Genomic DNA, 27,206 nt, shown 5'->3' on the forward strand with positions numbered 1-27,206 from the left:
AAATTACCATTTTACACAGTTTATAATTTACTGACAAAATTGAGTCTTCATGGTTTCCAACATCGAAAAAATACTGTTTATAATTAAATACAGCATATGTATTACAGGTCTATACTTTTTAAGAAATCTATGCTGCAAAATGTTCATTGATTTATATATTTACCAAATTTGTCCTCATGCTTATAAAGGTAATCTTGCATGCACAAAGATCTGCCAGGCTGAATTATTGATGCCAAAGTGAAATGTACAAGGTCTTGCAAGGTCACTGAACAGGAAGTCTTCAACTCTTGCACACACAATCAATTTGCAAGGAGAGCTTTTTTTTTCAATTTTCTAATCTGATTTCAATAACATTTGCAGGGATGACAATCTTACACAAAAGTCTATGTAATATTCCTTTGATTGTGAATTGTGAGACAACAAAGATCAAAGGACAAGGCCGCTGGGGAACAGCAGTTGTTTTAATAATTATGATTTTATAAAAAGGGTCTGAGGCACCCAACATACATTTTCAAGGCTACAAAGCAGGGATGTTTGATCTTAAACCTTGCGCAAAGAAATCAACCTCCTGATTTCTGAAGATTTCTGCAGAAGATAAATGTTATTTGACGTTTGTTTCATGGAGAGCTGGTATAATTGTATAATTGCATGGGAATCAATAATATTGTCTCTGACAGGTAACCGAATGATCATAAACTTAACATGCAAATTTACGACTCCACATCTGAATTTCAAACTTATTTATGTATCAACTACTTCAAGAGTTTTACTATACAGCCCCATAGCCAGACAACTCTGATAGTTATTGGAACAGAAAAATATCAATTCACAACCTAGTGCACTGATCGCTCTGAGTTGCAAGTGATAAATGCTTTATGTGAACAGGATGTGTGTGTGTGGGGGGGGGGGGGGGGGGGGGGGGGTCTTAAAGATATCCAATGAAATTCAGACAGTTCAGACTCAGTATTTCATGAAATATATATAGGCTTTAATTTAGTTGTCATTTAGCACTTTTGATTGCATGGGGAACAAACACTGGACAGTTTGGACGAAACAGTTCTCTACAAAAATGCAAAGGTTTAATTTTTATCAAGAATGGAAAGCTCAAGGGTCACAAGGAGAATGAACAGTTTGGGTCGAGAACAGAACACTGGGCCTATTAAATTGGGACTCGATCACTGCAATGGAACTTTATTATGTATCGATCAAATTCTGCATTTAAGACTTTAGTATCTATATGTATGTTCAGCATTTTTTATATAAAGAGACTTAAATCAAAGTTATATATACCATAAAATGAAATCACTTATTCATTTGAAGATTTTACCATTTCAAAGTGGAAGGAATATTGATTATAAATTACACCATATACAGTTACAAGTTCGCACAAAAATGTTTACCGTAATTCATACATACAATTAAATTAAATTTACTATACATGAAAACTTCTCTTTTTCATATTTTTTTTGTACCTTTTCCATCCAAAGGGTGTGTGTGTGGTGTATGTTGATCCCCAAAATGGGCAAACAAAATTTTTGTAAAATTTTCAACAGAGGGAAGGGATGTTGTTGCGTTTAGTCCTGTCAGCCTCTCTAGATCTCGGTGTTTTAATATCCATGTTGACTTAATTGATATGGTACGTGTAAGTGGTATTTATCAGGTACATGTTTGTACATATAAAATCTGTTTTGATACTATAGAAGACTTTATAGAATCAAGGAAGCCTTTAATTTTCACCCGCGACATCATGGACTCCTTTTTAAAACGCTAAGCGTAGCTGCGGTTTATTTAATCTGTATAATAGCTAGTACACCATTGCTCTGGCAACTCATATAGTTTATCAATTCACATTTGAAGAAGCACAGCTGTAGAAGATTCATAGTATATAATAACAAGTAAATAATTCATTCATATTTTTTCCAACAATTTTACCTAAACATATCAATTTCATATCAATCTAAGAGTTAAAAGCACTATATACTACACTACGATGTAATTTAAAATTTTGCTTGTTTTTGGGATTCCTTTGCTATACCGATACAGAAAACAATTCCCTCCTACACTAATTTCTTCTTTTCCTCTACAAATTGATTTTGCTTTAAAAAATTCTACTCCACGGAGTGCTACTTTCAGGGTTTGTAGAGTTACCCGTTTCCATCTGTCATTCTGTCGCAGTTTTCTATGTACGTCTTTTTGCTGTTCACTGTCTATATATAGATAACATGAGCTAATATCTTTACATTGATACTTTATACAAATCAACTTCGAGTTTCAAGTCAATTAATGTCTTTTTCACCAAAGTTATTGCCCCTTCACCATTTTGCAGACTTTTTTGTTGTGCTTGTTATGTCCTGTTAGGGGAGATACTAAACTAATTTTTGATAGGTCTTTTTACATTGATGACTTAATTCAGATCGAGTTTATTAAGTTTACATCAATTTAACTTACCATTTTTCACCAAACCTAATTCGACTTTGAAAATTTCCAATTATATATATTAATATGTATATATTCATCGTTTTCGAGTCTTATTTTTGCTGTGTTTGTAAATTATGAACAAAATTTTAGTATATTAACTCTATTTATGACTTACAGATTATATAAAGTTCAAATTTCATGTCGATTAATTGACCTATTCTTACCGTGGTTATTGCCCTTGAACTTCGAAAATTAAGCATATTTTTACTGTGTATATACCTTTAAATGATAACTTACAGATCAATTACTAGTAGTTTAACTTCCCTTGCTAAATAAGTACATTGTAAATTTTATCTTAATAATTCATGAGGTCCACCCTGTAAATCACCAATATGATAATCATATTTCATTTTTGTTTCATTTGCACTCAATGTTAATTCACATACTTGGACTTTCAAATATTTCAAACTTGAATGTCAGCGGTGGCATTTATCATACTGCACATATCGAGAAACACGCCACAATTTCAGACTTTTTTTTATAGACAAGTTAAAGCTCGAAGCAGTGAGAGGTCTTTAACATGGAATCACCTGCCAATGCATATAGGACCTGTTTCTACGGTCTCATCCGAAAGACCCACAACCCTCACTTCTAAATGCTGAGCATTTGGCAAAAACCCATGGCGTCGTTATCTGTTTGGGGTTTTTTCCGCCCAAGTTTCCCATGGTCAAGGTAATTAAGTGTGGCTCAAACTTGTGACCTTCTACGTACCCTTCGATTCATCACGGCAAATGCTCTCAACCACCGAGTCACCATATTACTGGTTGTAATCAATTTGTTCACAACACATTCATCAAAATGACACTTTATACATGCATTCAATTTTGCACATCAATTGCCAATATATGAATTCAGCTTTTGAAATTTCAGTGTATAATTAAAACTTTCAGGCCATTAGACCAATTAAATGACAGTAATGTATATCTCAGCAAACTTTGTCCTCGTGAAAGTTTCTAAATGCCACACAGTGCGGGGAAGCACAGTGCGGGGAAGCGAAAGCTCTCATATATAATTATACATACCTTATAGCTGCCCATATATTATCCAATCATGTAATATTCTCTGATTTATGAAGCTGTTGATTTAAGTACACCGGGGTTCTATTAGAGTACTGCTGGGTAAAACGACTGACATAGCTCTTAGCGCTGTCAAGCCATAAAGCCAAAGTAACCCACACCTGCACTGGTATGCGTGATCAATGATTCTAAGAAAAGATTGCACTTCATCACTGAGGATAATACAGAAAGCAGAAGAGATTTTTTCAAATCCTAATTGAAAGGAAGACAACTATACAAATACTCCTATTACAACTTTTTTTTTTCTTTGATTTAGAAGCAAACATATATCATCCTCACGCAGAGATGATGCTGGATGCTGACTGTATCCCTGTTACTCACGTTCTGCACCAGATGATAAAACCTGCCCAGACTTGAATTAATTAAATCTCAATTAAACAAAATATGCATAAGACTCAGATATAGCTTAGTCTGTTGATACCCTACAGATATATTCCTATAGGCTGCATGCATATTCCCTAACTATGCCAATTTTGGGAAAATTGAACTTGCGACTTTTTATAAAATGTAACAACAAAGAAACACAACTCTTGCTAGAGAATAGAGACAACCTGATCAAAAATCTACAGAGAATAGAGACAACCTGATCAAAAATCTACAGAGAATAGAGACAACCTGATCAAAAATCAGCCTGACTTTATAAGGGAGTCAACGTCAAATTCCTAAAACATATTCTCCAAAAAGCGGTCATTAACATACTTGTACACAATAAGTCAACTATCTTGCCAGTCAGATTAATGTAAAAATTTCTGATATTCGACAACAAATCCTTAGGGTAATTCCATCCTTCTAGAATTATAGGTTCAATCTTATATTTGATTATTGATTCTTCAAATAATTAATACATCTTGGTAACAAATAAAAATGATAAAATAAGTATGTTGTGGTATTAATAAAAATTTTATCAATTAAATTAGCACACATACCTTTTATCAACGTCAGAAAATTGTAATTTTCCTTACACAGCATTATCAAAATTTCACAAAAACTGGTTAAAACGATATAATAGTATTCATAACAATTTCATGAAACTGTTTCCTTAGAAAAATATACAAAAAGGTTTTTTGTGAAAAATAAAGGAAATCTATCACATAATGGACTTGATAAAGGATTCTATGAAAACAGTTATTGCCCTTCAATATTTTGAAACATAATTGATTATTCATATGTAACTTAGACTTTTGAAATAATTTTCAACAACTATTGAAAAAGACTCCAACAGAATTTATGTTCTTGAAATACATAAATCTTAATGAATCAGTGACTTAATTGCGAAATCTAATTATGACGTCACCGGAGGGTGGAACTACATTAATTTCCTTTTTATCCATTGAATTTAATTGAATTAGGTGTACACATGAATCTCCATTTTTGTTTAGGATTTTTTTCTACAACTAGCTCAACATGCCAGAAATATCATATATTTTAGGGCTGGAATGGCTATGAATGTCAGACATAGTCCTATATGGTTAAATTCTGATCTAATACATGAACATATTTGAATTTTTTCCTATTTTTATAGTTAAATGGAATATAGGGGCGATTGGTTTTTCGCTTCCGGAGCCTGTAAATACTGTGACCTTTATAACAGAGCCTGTAAATATTGTGACCTTCATAACAGCTAGAGCCTATATGTAAATACAGTTACCTTTATAACACAGCCTGTAAATATTGTGACCTTTATAACAGAGCCTGTAAATACTGTAACCTTTATAACAGCTAGAGCCTATATGTAAATACTGCAACCTTTATAACAGAGCCTGTAAATACTGTGACCTTTATAACAGAGCCTGTAAATATTGTGACCTTTATAACACAGCCTGTAAATATTGTAACCTTTATAACAGAGCTTGTAAATATTGTGACCTTCATAACAGAGCCTGTAAATAGGTTACCTTTATAACACAGCCTGTAAATACTGTGACCTTTATAACAGAGCCTGTAAATATTGTGACCTTTATAACATAGCCTGTAGATATTGTGACCTTTATAACAGAGCCCGTAAATATTGTGACCTTCATACCACAGCCTGTAAATATTGTGACCTTCTTACCACAGCCTGTAAATACAGCGACCTTCATAACACAGTCTGTAAATGCAGTTACCTTTACAACACAGCCTGTAAATACTGTGGCCTTTATAACATTGAACGTTTTCTATATAGCTGTATGGAATCCTTATTGAGTGAAAAAATGCAGTTTCGTTAGAATCAAATTCCTGAAAAAAACATTAAATCCCTGTGAAATTCAGACTTGTGAACCGTGGATCGAACAAACTTATTATCCAGCCACAGACAGAAATATCTAATAGGGCAAGAAAAAAATGTGACTGATATTCATTTTCCATTTGTATTTTTTAAAAGGAAATTTAAGTCTGCATTCACAGTATGATGCTGTGTTAATCCTTTTTTAATTTGAATATCAAATTCCTCCAGTGAGTGCTGGGTGCAGATTAGAATCTACATCAAAATCATCAACTCTGCATGCTTCTAAGAATTTCAAGTCTCTGCAAGCTATATATATCAACTATGCAGAGATGCAGTATCTATAATTTGGTTCAAACTAAAATAAATTTAAATTTTCCAAAGAAAAGTTTATTCTGTTTTGATGAAAAGTGTTAATGTATACTTTAACTATATAGCAAGTATTATACACAGAAAATCATACCTTATACTGCACACAAACTATGGTTCCCATTGGTGTCTATAGGTTACAAGGTCAAGGTCTTTCAAAATGTCTTTCAAGCTATATTTTCTCACCCCATTTTTGTTACAATTGCAGGAATGATATGATATACAAAGGTTCTTGTCTCTTACATAAAGTTTGAGGTTACAATTGCGTGAGTTCACTTACAAGATTTTAAAATGGAATTCTCCAAAAAAATTCTTCTGTACAAGATTTAAGCAACAATTCTTACTCCATTTTTGTTTAACTATCAGAAACTGTTCTTGATAAACAGGTTTTGGTTACTCTTGCGGGTTTCATTTAGGTTTAATACATGTATCTGAAAGCTCAAGGTCACTGAAAAGATAACTTTTTTGTATGCAAGACTTAATTTACATCTCTTCTTATATATCAATAATGTCATCAAACTTTCAGGTGTGGAACTCAGTGCATAAAGATCTGTATGTATCCCTTTTGATTTTCAAGGAGAAATGTTAAAGGTCAAGGTCACAGGAAGGAGCAGTAAAAATTTCCTTGTACACTATTTCTGTTCTGTAATTATAAATTAGTTTAAACTTTATCATTTTACGATGATTAACAATTATATTTTACAATTCATATTGATGCTTTAAACCGGCATACTTTTCATGAAGCGCTAACAATGATATCTATTTTTTAATTGCATGATTATAACAGTTTAAGAGGTTTTTTTTTAACCTGAGCACAACTATATTTTGGACAAACTAAAGATCCCAAGTTAACCCATCCTTCTGAATATTTGTCAGTGTAAGAAATGGACACAAAAGTTAATCATCAACCACTGGAATTGTACTACACAATTCTTTATTTGCTCCTAGATAACATCGATATCTCTGATACAACACTGCATAACATTATCAAACCTTTATCAATCCAATACTGCACCAGCTTCTACCTAATCAACTCTCCCCGTCCTTCGTTGAGATGCACATCATGCTATCCATTAGTAACCTTTCAACACCCTACATCATCTTCTTATTGGGTACAACAACGCAATCAGGGCCTAGAACTTACATACAAAAACAACCACTGTAAAAGACCACCAATTACTTCCTGAAGTCACTTAGTGAAGACAAGGGTGAATTTACCTACAGACAATTCCAAGGACAAACAGAAACTGAAACAGCTAGTGGTCATTTCCACCCCACCCCACCCCTATACCATTTTGAGACTGAGAACAGAGCGGTCACATGGGGATTCTAAAAATGCTTCAAATAGTTAAGGCTTGAACTCGATCTTTCTTTATATATATCAACACATTTGCATGTACATGTGGTACTCCGGCCTGCATTCAGATAGAATCATGACAGTATCTACAGGACATACTGTAAGACCATTCTTTGTTGTTGAGACACTTATATCTACAGGACGTACTGTAAGACCGTTCTTTGTTGTAGAGACAGTATCGTTATGAAGAATGCACTTGGAATTCATGAGTTCATAGCTAGATGACCTAATAATTAAAACAGCACAATTTTGTAGAATGTACAATTGTGTCACTTAATTAGTGCATTCAAGGACAATTATTATACTACATTTGTGATATCTAAGAGCATTTGAGAACAAAACATAGTTTTAAAAAATTAATATGATTTGTAGCTTTTTTCATTAATTATAAAAGCATTTGCTCTCTCTTCAGCATCTTGACCCTATAGCCATGGATTTGATCAAGAGTGCAACTGTAGCATAGTTGGACTGCTACTTAACTAATTAATCAACTTTTATATTGTAATTTGATTAATTTCTCCTGGAAATGCTGTCAATGTTTATCATATGCATCAATCAGCTTTATTATAAGTGTCACCTAGCTACCAGGTATACGACATCTTCACCACTTCCCCGTTTTCATTGTAGTCTATCAATTTACAACAATACGTCCAAATTGTAAAATATGTTTACAACTGTCTGTAAAGACACACCAAGTACACGATCGATTAATAATTAACTCAGATTAAAATTCACCCGCTGCAGTCTGCCAGGTACAGGTACTTCAAAGCACCTGAGTACAGGAAGAGATACACACTAGCTGTCATAATGGCTCCGACTTTCTTTTAAAACAATCGATCCACATGAACGAAAATATGAAAATCAGCAATTTTTGTATTATCATACATTTGATTGCCTAGCTGCCGCTCATTGGGTTAGCGTGTCGACTGCTGAACTGTAGATCGCGGGTTCAAGTCCAACAGAGGTTTAATGATTTTTTTTATTATTACTTTCTACTGAAACTGCATTTTTTGACTGAATAAAGTAAATTTAAAAGATTGCAATTTCATATTGTACATATCCTTCACTTTCATCCATATGGATTTTTCCGGCGTGTCATGCCTCCTTAAATTGTACTGAGATGGTTTCCTCGTATATGACATTTCGTTACTATGTATTATCATGCAGCTCAAGCAAATATTAATTGGTATCTAAATGCCATATATTGGGAGATTTCAATGAGCATCACAAAAGACCGTGCCTACAAATTGATTACTTTATTATCATGCATGCACAAAAAAAAGTCTGAAATGACGGGAAATTACTTAATTTCACTTGATGTATCATGATCAGACAAGTTTTATGCCAGCTCTTCACAACATACAGAATTTCAAGGAGCTCTGCATGCGGCAGTGGTCTCCATGCAGTTATATTAGTCACTATACAGTAGCATTCACCAGCAAATGTGACAGGATCTAGGAGGAAATTATATCATTATCACTTCTGAGACTACACCTGAAATATGATGAGGCAGACATTCTGTTGGGAATAATAAACAATTACATTTCTTACTTGTAATCAATTAATTTAACGATTTATTTCATCTATTATAATATTATATGTTACGTCTTATAATTACTTAAGTAATGCAATAATTTATCTAAAATATAAAATGATACAGTTTTTCAGGAACCAGACATGATAGGAAATTGCAAATAGAAATTAGACCATTTTAAATATCCTAGAAAAAATTGAGGCATAGCAAATTCAGTATGCCGTACAACATATTTAAAATTTAAGCTTTTCGGTTTGAAATTGTACCGACACAGTAAATGAGTACAAAATAAGGGACAGATCCATAAAATTTTCTAAAATGAAGATATATAGGGTTACAATTATTATCCAAATTGAATGCATGGTGCCTCTTCCGCTTCCAAGGGGAGGGTGCTATATCAAATGCCCTAAAATCCCCCAACTTTCCCCCAAAGATCCATCGCTGAAAATTAAGATTTTGATATAAACAAAACTGAATTAATTGCAGCACAATTACGTTTTAGCTGCATATAGACTTATATGTGTTTGATTGTGCAGCAAGGTGATAAGGACTTCACTATAAATGAACAATTGTTACAGCTAGGTAGGGGTGCACTGATATATCGAGATCTCAGTAAATACCGTTATCGATTTTGAAGTCTTTGCCAAGTCATTGATACATATAACCTTCGATACACCTACCGATATATTCCATTGCATATCTGGATTAATTTTCAATATTTCTGATCGGGATCGACTTTCCTAATATTATTTATGCAAAATGTCATTGAGAAAATCAAAATGCTGGAATTATTTATGTAATGGAAAAAAAACCAAGCAAACTGCAATCAGTGTTCAGAAGTAGTCACCACATTTCATTTGCATGTAGGCATCACAACATTGCGTTAAATAAACGCAGCGAGACAACATTATGCCTCTGAAGATGTTGACTATGTACGCGTGCATGTGATTTTCATACCTTCGTAACGACGTCAGTTCGTAATAAGATTATTAATCAGATTTACTGACATATTGAAGAAAAAAAGTTGCAACTTTGCACTAGCTCAGTCGTGAATTTATACACTTTGATTGAAGATCAGTGATCATGAATGATTGCATAATTCTCATTTTTGTTACTTTGTCTCAGGAAGAAGAACAAAGGAATAGTTATCTTATATTTTGAGCTTTTGTTGTTATCTGTTTGATTTTACATTGATAAATAATAAAGCCCAATATATCATGTATCGTTAAATTTTATACTGTATTGAATCTTTTTTATCAATACTCAGCCCGATAGTTACGCGGACCTATAACTTGACAAGCATACTCATTGGAAAACTTTGATAAGATTTAGAGAGGAGGAGATATAGTTATTATGGGAGACTTTGATAGTATATGTTTTACCAAGTAATTGAAGAATCTTTCTATAATATTGTTATTGGCTTTTACACATTTTCTATTTCATAGGCTTAACTTCAATGACCTTTATCCAATCGCTACAATGTACAATATTTAGAATTTTATGGATTTATCCTGGTATGCTACTAAAACGACACTGATACCAATATTCATGACATCAATATTGGGGAACGTAACCACTTCCACACACTAGAAGGACATACAGTATAATAATGTATACAAACACCTGTCAACTTAAGGAATATATACAAAACAGGAAAAGCAGCTACGATACAAAATTCAATACGTTTCTTTTAAAACAAAATTTAATATGTGGTGAAAACCGATGATATTCTAGCGCCAATCTCTGCATCATGCAGTGAAGCAGGGAATGTATTCATGAACCTGACTCAAATTTCAATGAGAACGTGGATTGCTCTGTCTCTATTTGATCTGATCAGGGGATTAATACCATGTAATATTGGTCAGACAAAGCATCAGATTTGCTTATTGAGCAATGTTCAGATTGCATGAGGTGACGGTGTCTGTGCTCCAGCGTTAAGATATTTACACAAATCCTCCGACTGTGATTGAGTCTTCCGCAAATACTTTTAATGTCACTATTTTTGGTGTCTAATAATCCCTGCTTTATCCTTTTTTGTAATCCACACATAAATCAATGGAGACAATCTTAGTCATTACAAAGCTCTACTCCAGACTCTATGGCAGATATCCGCACTCCTAGGGGGCAACAGACTTCAGTCTTATGATGAGGATGAAACGGCAGAAAAAATTTCCGGCATAGAAACTTAACTCAGTAGTATATGGGCAACGGATTTCAGTCCTATGATGAGGCTGAAACAGCAAAAAAAATTCTGGCAGAAAAACTTAACTCAGTGTTATATGGGCAACAGATTTAAATTCAGTCTTATAATGAGGCTGAAACAGCAGAATAATTTCTGGCTTCTGGCATAGAAATTAACTCAGTAGTATATGGGCAACAGATTTAAATTCAGTCTTATGATGAGGCTGAAACAGCAGAAAAAATTTTGGCATATAGAAACTTAACTCAGTAGATTGCATGGTATATGGTTTTTCTGTTCCATTTCTAGATTCTCTATTCAATGTCTGAGCAAGGTTTTTTAAAGTAATATATAAAAGTTTAAAATACAGAATAGTTTTGATGGATACTAAAAACAAAACAAACACACAGGTAACCTAAGTTTTCATTGAGTCATTCAGAGATTTCAAATATTCCATTGTACAGAGCAGCCACCTCAATTATTTGTTACTGAACTTCACTTCCGTCACATGCAGGGTCCCAAAATTTGATTTGTCGCATAAATTCTTGGAATTAACAGTATCATGACTTAAATGGAATTAAATAAACATCAAATACAGCTGTAATACCCATGAGTCCCTTCCCACTCCTCAACCCTGCAATTTAATGAAATGTATGTTCTAAACGCTTGATCGAGTTCTCTATAAAATCGAAGAAACAAAGAGGGGGCTCTCAATCCCATGTAGATTAATAATAATAATATATTACCTCTTAAAACTTAACAGAATAAAGAATTTGATAATGACAGTAAGCTTTCTTATATGATTGTCGAATACTTATTTACATGAAGCGTATTATAAGTCTAACGCAACGATGCTCCCAGCTTCCAGAGTATGTTGAATTTTTTTTTTTTAAAAACCTAGATCATATTAATGAACTTTTTATGATCCCTTCATGCGACAGTTTGTGCATGTGCTTGTGTGGATGCATGGGTAAGCGAGGGCGTAATGCCAAAATAAAGCACATCAAACCATTGTAGGTATATAATCAATATTGAGTTTATAATTTATATATTATGCTTATACTTGCTACAAAATATGTAGGTGATGCTACGATTTGCAGTTTTCTTGTTTAATTTACTGTTAACAGCATATGGCTTTATTACCAGACTGAAGACATCTGCATTAAAACTTTTAAAGATATATAATTATGTTCAGGACCAAGCCCACATAGCTGGCTTCTAAATTTTACAGCACGCACTTTAAGGCCTTCAGTAATATTGTCATGTTATACATGCAAAAGCACCAAATTCTACCATGTATGTCATAAAATTATCAAAGAACTCGACAGCTCAACTTACATCTCACAAACAGGACATGGCATTCAATAAGTGACTCGACTTGCTCAGCTCAACTTGCATCTCACAAACAGGACATGGCATTCAATAAGTGACTCGACTTGCTCAGCTCAACTTGCATCTCACAAACAGGACATGGCATTCAATAAGTGACTCGACTTGCTCAGCTCAACTTACATCTCACATACAGGACATGGCATTCAATAAGTGACTCGACTTGCTCAGCTCAACTTACATCTCACAAACAGGACATGGCATTCAATAAGTGACTCGACTTGCTCAGCTCAACTTGCATCTCACAAACAGGACATGGAATTCAATAAGTGACTCGACTTGCTCAGCTCAACTTGCATCTCAGGTCTTACTTGATTTACCTGGTAGGTGTGATTATATTTAGAACTGATACTTATACAGTCTACTCCACTTATACTGAAGTCGTTTTTATTGAACTATCTGTTATATTGAAGTAAAAGTAAATTAACTGCATGAGTATAACCTTATTTATATAGTTTAACAATAGTTATATTGAACTTTGGATATAATGAACAATTCAGGTCGGTTCCCTGAATTTCTAGATATCCGGAGTAGGCTGTATATGATTTAGAGTCTATAAGTTCAAATCAGAAACTCCATCAGGTCAAACTCCAGGTAGCTGCATTAGTGTTCCCTCATCACCATAAATTGTCTCCATATTTCAGATTCACTGTTAGGGATATCATCTTGGCAGGTCTTTCACTAAGACTAAAATGGCATCAGCTATACCTGAATTGACAAAACTTTTGACATCTCTATACTTACAGACACCAGTTTCCAGAACCATTGATCAGTAAGGGCAAAATCTGTTGATATGAGAACTAGATTACGGTGATATGAGAACTAGATTACGGTGATATGAGAACTAGATTACGGTCTCATCTGAAAAACCAGTGTTCAAGACCACCTCCAGTCCTGAGTCAGCCTGATGAAGAAACAGTCGATAACTGTCTAATCAAATCTGGTCTATAAAAAAAGGGGGGGTCTCAAACCCATGATGCATGCTTATAAGAACCAGTTGCTCTACCCACTGAGCTACATCAGCAGATCCCCACATTGATCAAGACCTCTTTCACGGTTAATGAGGCGCTGGTAATAAAATCTCCAAATGCTACATTATAAAATCTATGCACAATTAAAATCTGGGACCATATAATATTTAATGTTCAGGTGTCGTAAAAATCTGCGTAAGAAGCACACTCTGAATGCACTGTACATCAGATCATGAGGAACATAACATGTCATTCAATCACAACAAAGATTCAAATTTCTACAAATGTCTTTTCTATTTTAAATCTTAAAATGTTCTCCAATTTCCCCCACAAGCCCCAAGCTTTAAATGACATCTCTTGTTCAAATGAGCATTATTCCTTTCATTAAGCAGCACGAGTCCAGCTACACTATTACGTGTGTAACGATTCGAAATGAAATTTCCTTTCTTTCCTTCCCCTATATCCTAAATCCTAATGTATATTACTGGGGATAATTACGATTTCTCAGCAGGACAATTGGATTTAATCCTTTTACCTGAAGGAACAACAATATGCACACATATTGGGCATGTCTACCTGGGTTTTTTTCTTCATGTACTTAGCCTGCATTTTGACTTAGATATCACAAACAGCTGCCCTGTCTATAGCTGCATTTTTATACAGCTATCTCAAACAGCTGGCCAGTTTACCTGCATTTTCATACACCTACATGATGCACATCTCAAACAGCTGGCCATCAACTCAAGTTCCCTTCAAACTATATTCAGATGGAGTTAATAAAAATAAACCCAGAAATGAATTTTTGCAATAATTTTATATATATGTAATCATTGGGTTCATTTTAAACAAAGTCATCTTAACACTATTGTAGATTTTACATCCTAATTATGATACTCCATAAAATCTGGACCAGGAGCCATTAGACATTTTGATCATACCAATCGGTGTTTATAGTCTTGTACCTGTTTGGGTTATCATCACATTTCTGGACGTTAGGTCAGAGAAGAGATCCTGTTTCCCTGACATGTAAAAACTAAGCTTTACGGTGATTCAGAAGCCTGACCATTGTAGTACCTGTAGCACACAGGGTAATTAACCTGATGAGAATGACCACATACAGTCAACCAATCCATCAGAGTCAAAGTGTGGGTCGATCTGATCCATAAAGTCATCAAAAATGTGACTTATATCATTATGACACAATTACATATTACACTTTTAATTTTGCCATAAAAGATGGGAGATATTAGTAAGAAGTTTGATATATATACACATCATTATATATATAACTATCAATGGCAGATTTGCAGCATCAGGGTGCAGGGCACACGTCCCCTCCACAGGCACTTGTTTCTGTAAATAACTTACGACCTCTGTTAGTATTATTAGTATACAGAGGTCGTAAGTTATTTACAGAAACAAGTACGTGCCTGTGGAGTGTGCCCCTTAGACCCCCATGAGGGCTTTGCCCTGGACCCACTCAGGGAGCTTCGATCAACACTTTGCCAACTGCCACCCTCCCACGAATTTCTGAATGTGCCACTGGCAATAGTTGTGAGATATAATTTAACTTCAACATACCAATAAACTGCATTTTTACATATTCCAGTTTGCAAAGCAAATTCAAAGTGAAAGCATGTTTAAAATATTCTCTTTCTCCAGACACATGTCAGTACATCATTAACACTGCACATGTAGTCAAAATGTTTTTTTTAAAAACATTAAATCTTCAAATCTACTAAATGAACCATGCATGTAGTGCATATATTTTTTTTTTCTTAAAATCATTGTAGCTAGACCTTGATCCATTTTGTAACTACAAACACTACAATGTAATTTAACCCTTAATTGTTACCAGCACATCATCAAACTGATGCTCAATTAAACAAACCTTACCCTTAATTGTTACCACCACATCATCAAACTGATGCTCAATTAAACAAACCTTACCCTTAATTGTTACCAGCACATCATCAAACTGGTGCTGAATTAAACAAACCTTACCCTTAATTGTTACCAGCACATCATCAAACTGATGCTCAATTAAACAAACCTTACCCTTAATTGTTACCACCACATCATCAAACTGATGCTCAATTAAACAAACCTTACCCTTAATTGTTACCACCACATCATCAAACTGATGCTCAATTAAACAAACCTTACCCTTAATTGTTACCACCACATCATCAAACTGATGCTCAATTAAACAAACCTTACCCTTAATTGTTACCACCACATCATCAAACTGATGCTCAATTAAACAAACCTTACCCTTAATTGTTACCACCACATCATCAAACTGATGCTCAATTAAACAAACCTTACCCTTAATTGTTACCAGCACATCATCAAACTCAGATGCTGAATTAAACAAACCTTACCCTTAATTGTTACCAGCACATCATCAAACTGATGCTCAATTAAACAAACCTTACCCTTAATTGTTACCAGTACATCATCAAACTGATGTTCAATTAAACAAACCTTACCCTTAATTGTTACCAGCACATCATCAAACTGATGCTCAATTAAACAAACCTTACCCTTAATTGTTACCACCACATCATCAAACTGATGCTCAATTAAACAAATCTTACCCTAAATAAATAATTGTTACCAGCACATCATCAAACTCAGATGCTGAATTAAACAAACCTTACCCTTGTTACCAGCACATCATCAAACTGATGCTCAATTAAACAAACCTTTGAATACAATGCATATACTAATATATATATATGTACATGTAAAATATGTTTCACGGCAACAAATGGTTTCTGTGGTATTTGACAAATTCGTTAATATTAATCCTTATTACTAGGAGAGAACAGCAGCCCACACAACATCTGCCCACCTCCTCTGCTATTGGTCGTCCATCATATCAATCACGCTTTCCTTTACAATATCACGAGCCTTGTACTAGTTCATCCAGCACGGAGCCTTTAATAGCATCATTTCCCCCCCTCCCACACAAACCTCCTAATACCAGTACCAGTCTTATCTAAACTGCATGCACATAAATATCTTGCATTTATAAATGACCAATATAGACTCTGAAGCACACAATTTCCTTGCTTCATTTACTGAATGGCAACTATAGTATATTGCACAAAAATAATAGTATTCTGTTCACAGCAATCTGTATATCAGTAATTTACAACTGTAAAGACTGTCAAGAGTTCTGTTACTTCACAGAACTATTTTAACTGTGTGAATTTCTATATTTTGTTTGCAGAGGTATAATACCAATTTGAAAGCATATTGTATTCAACAATCTGATATGAAAGGAGAGAGAGAGTACCAACCCTGAGAAGGATATACATCTAGAAAATCAAAATAGAATTGTGTACTACCTCATTAGAAGGAATAACAGCGAGTCCAGAGAAATCCGATATGGATTGAAATAGGAGGATATGTAAAATAATATTTTGATATTCAAAAAAAAGTTTAAAATTAATTTACCTATCTATTTTTTTTTTTAAACACACAGTTCCAGTAAAAAGTATATATATCTGAAAACAAATTAAAACCTCTGCTAGACTCCAACACATGAACTAAGATCAGCAGTTGATATGTAAGCCTACTGAGCCTTAACCAAGCTAGGGGATTAGATCTATTAGTGCTGATATTTATATTGTCATTCTAGTTTCTAAAGGAAGTCAGCGATGCATTATGATGTGTTATTCCTCCTTAAGTGTTCAATTAGAACAAAAAAAGGACAATGGCAATTGAAAAAAAAAATAGGTACAATATTCATAGAATTCATATATATTTACCAAAAAATTCAATATTAAGTTTTGCTCTGCATGTCAAAGGAGGAAGGGGGTATTACACTAGAGTGCAGGTCCAATTGTTAGGTACCTGCAGAGCTAGCTGCCTAGGATACAGAATCAATGTTCAACTGGTATTCAAATCAATACTAATATTTTCAGTCTTGTGCATATATTAAAGGAATAAATGTCTAAGACTGATGGCATCATGAGGATATACTAACAATGGATCCAGCTCTGTATTACAAATAAGTCAGGGGGACTACAGCTCTGTATTACAAACAAGTCAGGGGGATTCGAGTTCTGTATTACAAATAAGTCAGGGGGACTCGAGCTCTGTATTACAAATAAGTCAGGGGGACTACAGCTCTGTATTACAAATAAATCAGGGGGGACTCGAGCTCTGTATTACAAATAAGTCAGGGGGACTACAGCTCTGTATTACAAATAAATCAGGGGGGACTCGAGCTCTGTATTACAAATAAGTCAGGGGGACTCGAGCTCTGTATTACAAATACGTCAGGGGGGACTCGAGCTCTGTATTACAAATACGTCAGGGGGAACTCGAGCTCTGTATTACAAATAAGTCAGAGCTCTGTATTACAAATAAGTCAGGGGGACTCACGCTCTGTATTACAAATAAGTCAGGGGGGACTCGAGTTCTGTATTACAAATAAGTCGGGGGGACTCGAGCTCTGTATTACAAATACGTCAGGGGGGACTCGAGCTCTGTATTACAAATAAGTCAGGGGGACTACAACTCTGTATTACAAACAAGTCAGGGGGACTCGAGCTCTGTATTACAAATAAGTCAGGGGGAACTCGAGCTCTGTATTACAAATAAGTCAGGGGGACTCGAGCTCTGTATTACAAACAAGTCAGGGGGACTCGAGCTCTTTATTACAAATAAGTCAGGGGGAACTCGAGCTCTGTATTACAAATAAACCAAGCTCATATCGCAGAAAATTTTCCATGTTTCTTTTAATATATATCTCCATGATAACCTAGACATTCATTCCTTATTTTGATCTAATTAATGCTTTTATCAAAATGTAAAACATATTTAAAGATCACAAATTTGTTCATCATTGGCAACACATATTAGTACATGTAAATGATTCACTGAAATCCAAGTCAGATATATTCAATCTTTCAAAAAATAAATGCCATGTGCAACATACCATAGCACTTTTGTGCCATACAATGCCATTATTATCGTTCAGACAATTTGAACTGCTACACATTGTGCATAATCATATGCTTGTCTTGTGATGAGAATGGAACCCCTCCACAACAGACTGAAGATGGCATGATTAAATATGTCTTCAGGCTGAAGCTCCCTGGGGCCTCCACTAGCCCTAACAAAGCCTCATAACATCTAACAGAGGTCCAAATGCTCATTTAATTTACGGATGTAAATGGACATTCTGGTGGTTCTTTATACATGTAATTAGGAATCATTGCAATTATTTTTTCTAGGTTTTTATCTATTCCAGGGCTATCACTATGACTTCTCTGAAGGGGTCAGGGACAGGATCTACTCCTAAAAAAGCTAATATACATTATGTACCAATATTTTAATCATCCCAACTGACCCTTGACTTCCTGCTCCAGGGGCAGCACGCTATGAAATCTAAACCTTGCAGACAGAAACAGTCTTCCTACAAATACTGTAAGCTAACTTCTATCTCACATAACTTTATTTTGAGATTAATAGAATCCTCCATTAGTATGACTGTAGGATATAGGGAAATTCCACTGAGGGGACAAGATTCCCAGTCTGGGAGAGGTTTCGCCAAGTCCTAGACAATAAATCTTGTTCCAGAGGTGGAATTTCCTTATCCCACACGAGTAAATAATGAAAGATTATTTTTCTAACATTTTACCTACAGTTTAGTGCATAAATTTAGGAGCTTTGAGAAAATTCTACATTATCAAAATCCTCGTTTGAACTTCAATGCAAAAACTAATTAGACAGGCAGAGACAGCATACCCGAATATGGTTTACACCGTAAGTGTAAACTAAAAAACCCAAGGTTGTCCACCAGAAAGCTATACTACATTAGAATTTAAAGATAACAATGCAAAATATTTCACTTCACCGTGTATCGCAAATCTTCACCGTGTGACATAAATCATAGAAAATGTATAACGTCGTCGCAGCAGTGGGAGAAAGAAAAATCTCACGTGGCTGTCTCGCATGGGTAAAGTCAATCTCACACTGGTGATTATGTGAGACAGAAGAATCTCACATGGCTGTCTCATAAGGGTATTAAGTCAATCTCACACTGGTGATAATGTGAGAATTACCAATGATTAACTGCTTCGTGACTGTACATGACTGAGATAATCTTCAACTAATACGAAACACATTAAATTAATTTAAAGGACTGGCTCCCAGCAAGAAATATTTGTGAGGATAATTTTTTTGCAAGCCTCGCAAAATTTTCTCACACCCTAATAAAAGTTGGTTTACAGAAATTACAGTACGCATTTAGTTTACATTCAATATCAGCAGAACAAAACTGAAAAGAAAACGAATTTTATCCACTGATTATTATAAACCCCTCCCCTCCCCCCCCCCCTCCCCAATTTGATCCTGACTTCCTGTCTCAGGGGCAATGAAATCCTATTTTTTGTTAACAGCTTTATCCCCTGTATAACTGTAAATTCAGTTTTTATTCAACATTAAACGTATTACAGAAAAAGATTTTATATCATTGATTATAGGCTTTTATCTCAAATTTTTACACACAGCTTTATGGTCTTTCTAAATAAACTTTCATTTTATATTCAATATTAGCAGAAGCAAAGTAGAGTTTTAAACACTGAATAATTAAGTCTATACTATATTATACTAACACTGTCTGGTCCCACCCTTTGGTTTGGACCCCTCCCACTGGGAGCCAGAGAGGGCTTCCTCAGATCTATCTGAATGTGTAATCAGTTTTGATTTGGTGTCCACTACTGTACAGAAATCTAAACATTATGGACACCATCACTATATGTCCATTTCGGACCTCAAGACTAAACCCCTTCCCCCCAAGGTAATGAAATTTACAATTTTTGATAGCAGGTTTCCTGTTCTGTATACACTAAATGCATTCAATTTTCCTTTCAGATAGGCAGAACCAGAGAAGGGGATTTTTGGAGATTACAGACATTAACACTATATACACATATCGGTGCCAGTACCCTGGGACTCCGTGCAGCCAACGGGATTCAAGAAATTTACAATTTTAATCAGGGCTCCCTGCTCCACATAACTATGCATTTAGTTTCCCTTTCAGATCAGTGATATTAGAGAAGACTTTTGAAAATTACAGACATTAACACTATTAGCCCATTTAGTCCTCGCCTTATCAACTGCGCGCCCAAACTCCAGCCGTGGGTGGGGTTCATGAAATTTACAATTTTAATAGAGGGCTCCCTGCTCTGCATGAATTAAGCAATCAGTTTTCCTTTCGGGCATTTTCAAGAATCAGAAAAGAAGACTTTTGAAAATTAGTAAAGTTTTTACAAATTTTGCAATGCCCCTATGGCAGACTCTGAAGAGCAAAAGTTATGACATTAGCTATTTAGGTTCCTCTTTACCCCTAAGAGGCTTAATACCAAATTTGAAAAGAATTAGTGAAGGAGTTATCAAGAGGAAGTTATGCTCTTGCTAACATACGACGATGGATGGGGACCAATAGCATTAGGTCACCTGCACGACTCAGGTGACCTAGTAAACTCAACAACAAAATAAATTTAGACTAGCGATTCTTCTTCCGATATATTTCTTACCTCCAACTCGGGTGAACTATAAAGCATGCAATCATTGAGAGAATACACCACAACCCTGATCTGATGGAAAACTGGAATTAAATATCGAATTCATAAAACAGCCTATCATGGTTCTTTTGGTGCCAAAATCAGAAACAGTACACAAATCAATACGAAACAATTCCAAGTCATTTCACATCAGAGACGACAGAAGCCACTCCAAGTCCCGATTTTTCTTTCATTTTACTGGCTACTTGCTTCAGATTAAAATGAAATGCTCTTGTGAAGAAACTGATTTGCTGTTGCAAATAGCAAATCAACCTCCAGAAGACCTTTCCTTTCTTTTTTTCCTGGAAGAAAATCTAATTGACTTTCTAATCTCAGCAGTCTAGATTCTTAATATTTTCACAGCCTGACAGCAATCATAACTGTCCAACAAGCCAAGTGTCTGCCTAATTGTTTCTCCGGCATTCTATTATTTAACTGTGCTGCAGTTGAGTATGGAGTCAGCTGCACCTCAAGACCTCCTTGCAGACAATATCAGAACATTTTCTCATACAGTTAATGCGATAGTTTCTAAATTCACCTTTGTTTGCTGACAGAGGATGAATTGTGAGATTTGAATAGGTCTGTGATTCATCGGAAAAAATGTTGAACATGTAACACCAACACAAAGATGTTAATTCTTTTGATTGTAAGCATCCTATAATCTCTAAGTCTGTGTAACACCAAAGACCATATACCATATGCCATTCCCGTGATCTAAGTATTAAAATTCATACAGAATACTTTCCTCTTAAATATACAATGTCATAAATTAAAGTTTTACATGATGTTTACCTGATCTGACACCATATCAATCGACACAAATCTCAGATTTTATGTTCAGAAAGTGAACCGTGTTCAAACATGCATCAATGGTTTGATTTTAGAGACAGGGTATAGTCGCCATAAGATTAGCAAAAAATTCTTTAATACTTGACAATGGTCATCCCCTGTCCCTGAAATCAAAGTGCAAAATGATTTTTTTTTTTTTTTTTTAAAAACTTTCACTATCGATCTTCATAATAATGTTTTAATTTGATAATTTTATACATGTAAGATTTTATGTCATACTGTCATTTAATTTCATTTAACTGGGTTTTTTTTTATTGTTGCATTCATCCTCACCGCTACCCTTGTAAACCGCCTTAGAGTAATTTGTTTTTATATAAGGCGCTATATAAATCTTATTTATTATTATCATTATTTTGTTAATTGTTTGGAGTTTTGCAATTCCTTCAAGATTACCTGACTGGTATATTCGAAATGTCATAAACTTTGGGTAAATTAATGCCAGAGAGAGAGAGAGAGAGAGAGAAATGCACTGAACCCCATTCTAACAACTGAGCCCTCTGGTTACTGACAATTAAAGAGATTGAATTGGTATTGACAGTAGAAATATAACAAAAATAAATAAATATAAACATGATAAAGTTTTAGCTGATCACTTCCTAACTTCCTACATGTATATATATCATTGGTATAACTCCCATCAAACTGCACTTCAGCACATGCTTAATTCAATATTGTCAAAGCATGTCTGCTACAGTTAAAAATAATCCTGGGTAGTGAGTGATGTACAGAGACATTTCTATAAATACATGTCATTGTAATTTATATCAACTGATTACTGCAATTCAAATTAATTTGGGAATGTCACGAATAGTACACTGAAATGGATGCCATCAAAGTTCAAATAACAATATCTGATTTATACTTTCACTCCATCCTTGATAAAGGATACTTGGCCGTTCTTTTCCCATTCATATCATGAAAGAATGATAAAATTGTAAACAATGATACTGATCACATGTACATGTGGTACCCTAATACGATTTTTAAAAAATAATGATTAAAATAAATTCATCCATTGCTCCAGATCAAAGCCAGAAAGATTGATTCTCAAGAAGTCTCATAATTCCGTGTGTGGACAGGGCTGCCTGTATATCTGGGGTTACTACCTTGACAAAGCTGTGCATACTTTAACAGCTCCCTGTGCTGACTTATGTAGGGTAATTTCTTTTCTCAATAACAATAAACCTGGGTATTCTTAGTTTAAACCACCAACCAAAGACAGCGGTGAGGGAAATGTAAATAAGACAACTTATGAAGGCTCAAGTGGGCCCTCACACGAGTCTGGGCAAAGACAAGGATATGATTGTTTATTAAGTTTAATATGAAAGAAAACTGTAAGAAATGTTAATAACATTTACACTGATGCGGCAATGACACATAGGTATTTAACTCGTCCCCTTTTTAGTACTTCTCCGATCATTGGGATGATAGCGATTCGTGTTAAAACGTCCGTGTCGGTTTTTTATTACTTCATACTTCACAAATCAAAACAACAGAGGAAATGTGGGACGCATAAAACGTACGCATTGTGGCTAATCTCTCACATACAACTGAGAAAACACTTTAACAGCTGATTTAACACGTGCGCCCGAAAATCAAATCTGTCGTGTCTTAATATTCTGTTGACCACAAGGTAATCACGAAAATCGATTCACTGCAATGCAACGGGAACTCTGCTCTGTATCGCTCGATATGTGTACTCATACAGCTTGTTCCGCGTGTTAGAAGGAAAACGGACGTGTTTACAAACATGTAAATAAACAAGCTATTCCTAAACACACATTTACAAACACGAAAACATCAACAATCGCTTACCTGATTTTCGTGCTTTTCTGAACTCCTTTCGATCTGTCAATCGCCATTAAAGTCCTACGAATGCTGGGAAACTACACATTCCTGTGTGGGCGGGGTTTTAGTACCTGTGCATTTAGACGTTATCAGTGACAGGCGATACGTGTGTCGTAAAGCCCGCTTCCGTGTGGACATTAAAACTCGAGTCATAAAAGGACGCCAAGTTAATGTTTTCTATTGAAGCTTCCTAAATATCAAACTTTTTTTTTCGACAGAAGACATAAATTTATATCGTCTTTAGTGTTTCATTAAATAATTGAGTAATTTCACCGACTGATTTTCATTTCCACAAATTTTCATAACCAAATTATTTGATACGAATAAAACATACACGTAGATACTAACTTGGCCAGATATGATGAATGAGCTTTCATTGATAATTACATCTCTCTCTCTCTCTCTCTCTCTCTCTCGTTTGCTCGCATGCATCACCTCACTGTACACAAGATTTTGCACGATATATTAGTTTCGTATCACTAAATATTCAAGCCTGTATTGTAATGACTAATGCAATCGCATGACCTTCCTTACCTGTACATGAACTTCTAAAGACCAGATTCCAGATACAGTCTATCATATTAGTTAAAACTATTTTCAAAAAAATTATAATTCACTTAATACCACAACCTGTGTTACCCACTGAAGGAAATTAAAATGAAATGATTAATTTCTGAGTTGGGTTTTTTTTTTTTTTTTTCCTGCATGCTTTTAATGATTCATTCCATTCCAAATTAGAGTACAAACGGGCATAACATTGAGCATGTACATGTACGATTTAAATGACAAGGACTGAGTTCTAGTACAAAATATAATGTTCATACATAATTATATGTAGTGGAAACACTTATCTTGACTATTGGTAGAGGTGTTATATGCAGATTCATTTGCAGTGGACATGTCATATGTAATATGATATTTTGTGTTCATTATTACAATATGATGCAGATTGTAGAAAAAGGCGATGCTTCGTGACAGTTGTGAAATATCCATTTCTACCACAAACACAAGCACAGTAAATTGCAACTAGAGAGAGAGAAAGAGAGAGGGGGGGGGGCTAGTGTTCAATGCAAAAAAAAAAAGATTTTCATCTATCAATTTTGTCAAAAACTGCATGAATAAAGCTGCGTTCTGGATGAAGAGAGTAAAAAGATATGCGTACAATTCTGGCCACAGGTGCCTGAAGTACGGATATTGATAACCCACCCCCCTTCTTTCTGATTTTGTGGGGCAATGATTTCTCGATCCTGAACGTGTGGATTCCCTGTCTATCTCATCCCAATTTCGATTTATGTAATCGTTTCACGCTTTTTTGTACGCTTTAGAGATTGGCCTTCTACCGGTATAATAAAATACACAATATATATGTACCGGTATAGAGATTGGCCTTCTACCGGTATAATAAAATACACAATATACAAGTACCAGTATAGAGATTGGCCTTCTACCGGTATAATAAAATACACAATATACATGTACCGGTATAGAGATTGGTCTTCTACCGGTATAATAAAATACACAATATACGTGTACCGGTATAGAGATTGGCCTTCTACCGGTATAATAAAATACACAATATACGTGTACCGGTATAGAGATTGGCCTTCTACCGGTATAATAAAATACACAATATACGTGTACCGGTATAGAGATTGGCCTTCTACCGGTATAATAAAATACACAATATACGTGTACCGGTATAGAGATTGGCCTTCTACCGGTATAATAAAATACACAATATACGTGTACCGGTATAGAGATTGGCCTTCTACCGGTATAATAAAATACACAATATACGTGTACCGGTATAGAGATCGGCCTTCTACCGATATAATAAAATGCACAATATACATGTACCGGTATAGAGATCGGCCTTCTACCAGTATAATAATATACACAATATACATATACCGGTATAGAGATTGGCCTTCTACCGCGGTAATAAAATACACGTTAAACAAGGTAAGACGAAGACAATTTTGTTATTACGAGGTAAAGTTAAAAGTGTATCAACTTTTCAAATGTTACAGAACTTCAGTTGATATAAATCTACGGATTATTCCGATTATCTGTCCAAGATATAGGGCTCACGGCGGGTGTGACCGGTCGACAGGGGATGCTTACTCCTCCTAGGCAAATGATCCCATCTCTGTTATGTTCAGGGTCCGATTAATTTTGTATTCTTTATAGGAATTATGGGATTGAACACTGTTCGTTATCTTCACCTTTTTATGTTAAAGATGGCACTAAATTAAATTTCAGGTGATATACATGTATTAGACGATACTCACAGGCACTCGACGTTTTCAATATATCTTTTTTTTTTTATGATAGGCATGAATATTTCAAACGTCGAGTGCTTGTGGCAATACTGAATTAAAATTTGAATAGGTATCGTATCATCCATTCAGGCTAGATTGGATTTAATTATATCACCTAGCATTCATTTGACTTATATACATGTAATGATATCACTAATTGAAACAAATGATACTTTTCAACTTATAGTATGTTGAATTCGGTCGATCTATAGATTTATTGCACTAAGTACACGTAAAAGCACACTATCGACCGTGGATTAGGCGAAATCCGAAATAAAAACCATGGATTGACTGAAATCAATATGCTACAATTGTTTTGATCGGTATCAACAGAACATTAGCCTATCTTTTTATTTTTCTTCAGATCTATTCTTGGACACACGAAGTAGATTTTAGTAGCATGCTATATAGCTAACCTTTAGTTCTAATTTTGGAAACATGGGGTCCATTATATCATTGTAGAATAAGTTGTACAGTATTTAATCATTAGTGACATGAAATCATTTCATCCCTATACATTGTAGGTGTTTAATTTTCTGAATTACAATGAGAAAATAATGACAACAATTCGATTAAGTGATAAAGAACTTTTTTTCTTTTTTTTTTAGATTTTTTCCCCCTAGGGTGAGAGCCCAATCACAGAATGAACTGCACGTTTTGATTTAAATGCACTTTATCCCCTATAATGTATCGTGTTACTTTCGTGACCCCCCCCCCCCCCCCCCATCACAATGAGGTATTATGCATAGAGTATATATTAGCTTTTTATTTGATGTATTATACTACAGGTTTGAGTTTCTGAAGAGGGAGATTTTGTACTCCTATGTTTGTTGGATTTATCCCCCCTTTTCTAGTATTTTTTCACTCATACTGAGAAATCATCAGGTTCTATGGCCCGAAGAGTCGTACATTTACAGATGTACACTGTAACAGTGGGTGATCTTTATCGAACGAACGCCGCCGGTCGGGAGGTGACTTCCGTTTGTAGAGTATCATCCAAAGAACCCGTGGCTCTCTCACTTCTAGATACCGTGTGTTTGGCGAAA

The 27,206-nt window shown here is 34.9% G+C and overlaps 1 protein-coding gene across 5 annotated transcripts in view; it reads right to left on the reverse strand.

Moving 5' to 3' along the window:
• LOC125677687 (diacylglycerol kinase zeta-like) overlaps positions 1 to 24,486 on the reverse strand; it is a 136,919-nt gene extending 112,433 nt beyond the window's left edge. For 3 of the 5 annotated variants that reach the window (XM_056158806.1, XM_056158803.1, XM_048915811.2), the window contains exon 1: positions 23,807 to 24,486. The gene's annotated coding sequence lies outside the window, so the exon portion shown is untranslated. Of the gene's footprint in view, positions 1 to 3,500; positions 7,127 to 21,115; positions 21,187 to 23,806 lie in introns of those variants that run through there. The other 2 variants (XM_056158802.1, XM_048915814.2) reach the window with 2 other exon arrangements.
• Between the last annotated feature and the right edge of the window lie 2,720 nt (positions 24,487 to 27,206).

Source organism: Ostrea edulis, chromosome 3 (genome assembly GCF_947568905.1).
Source record: "Ostrea edulis chromosome 3, xbOstEdul1.1, whole genome shotgun sequence".
Classification (NCBI taxonomy): domain Eukaryota; kingdom Metazoa; phylum Mollusca; class Bivalvia; order Ostreida; family Ostreidae; genus Ostrea; species Ostrea edulis.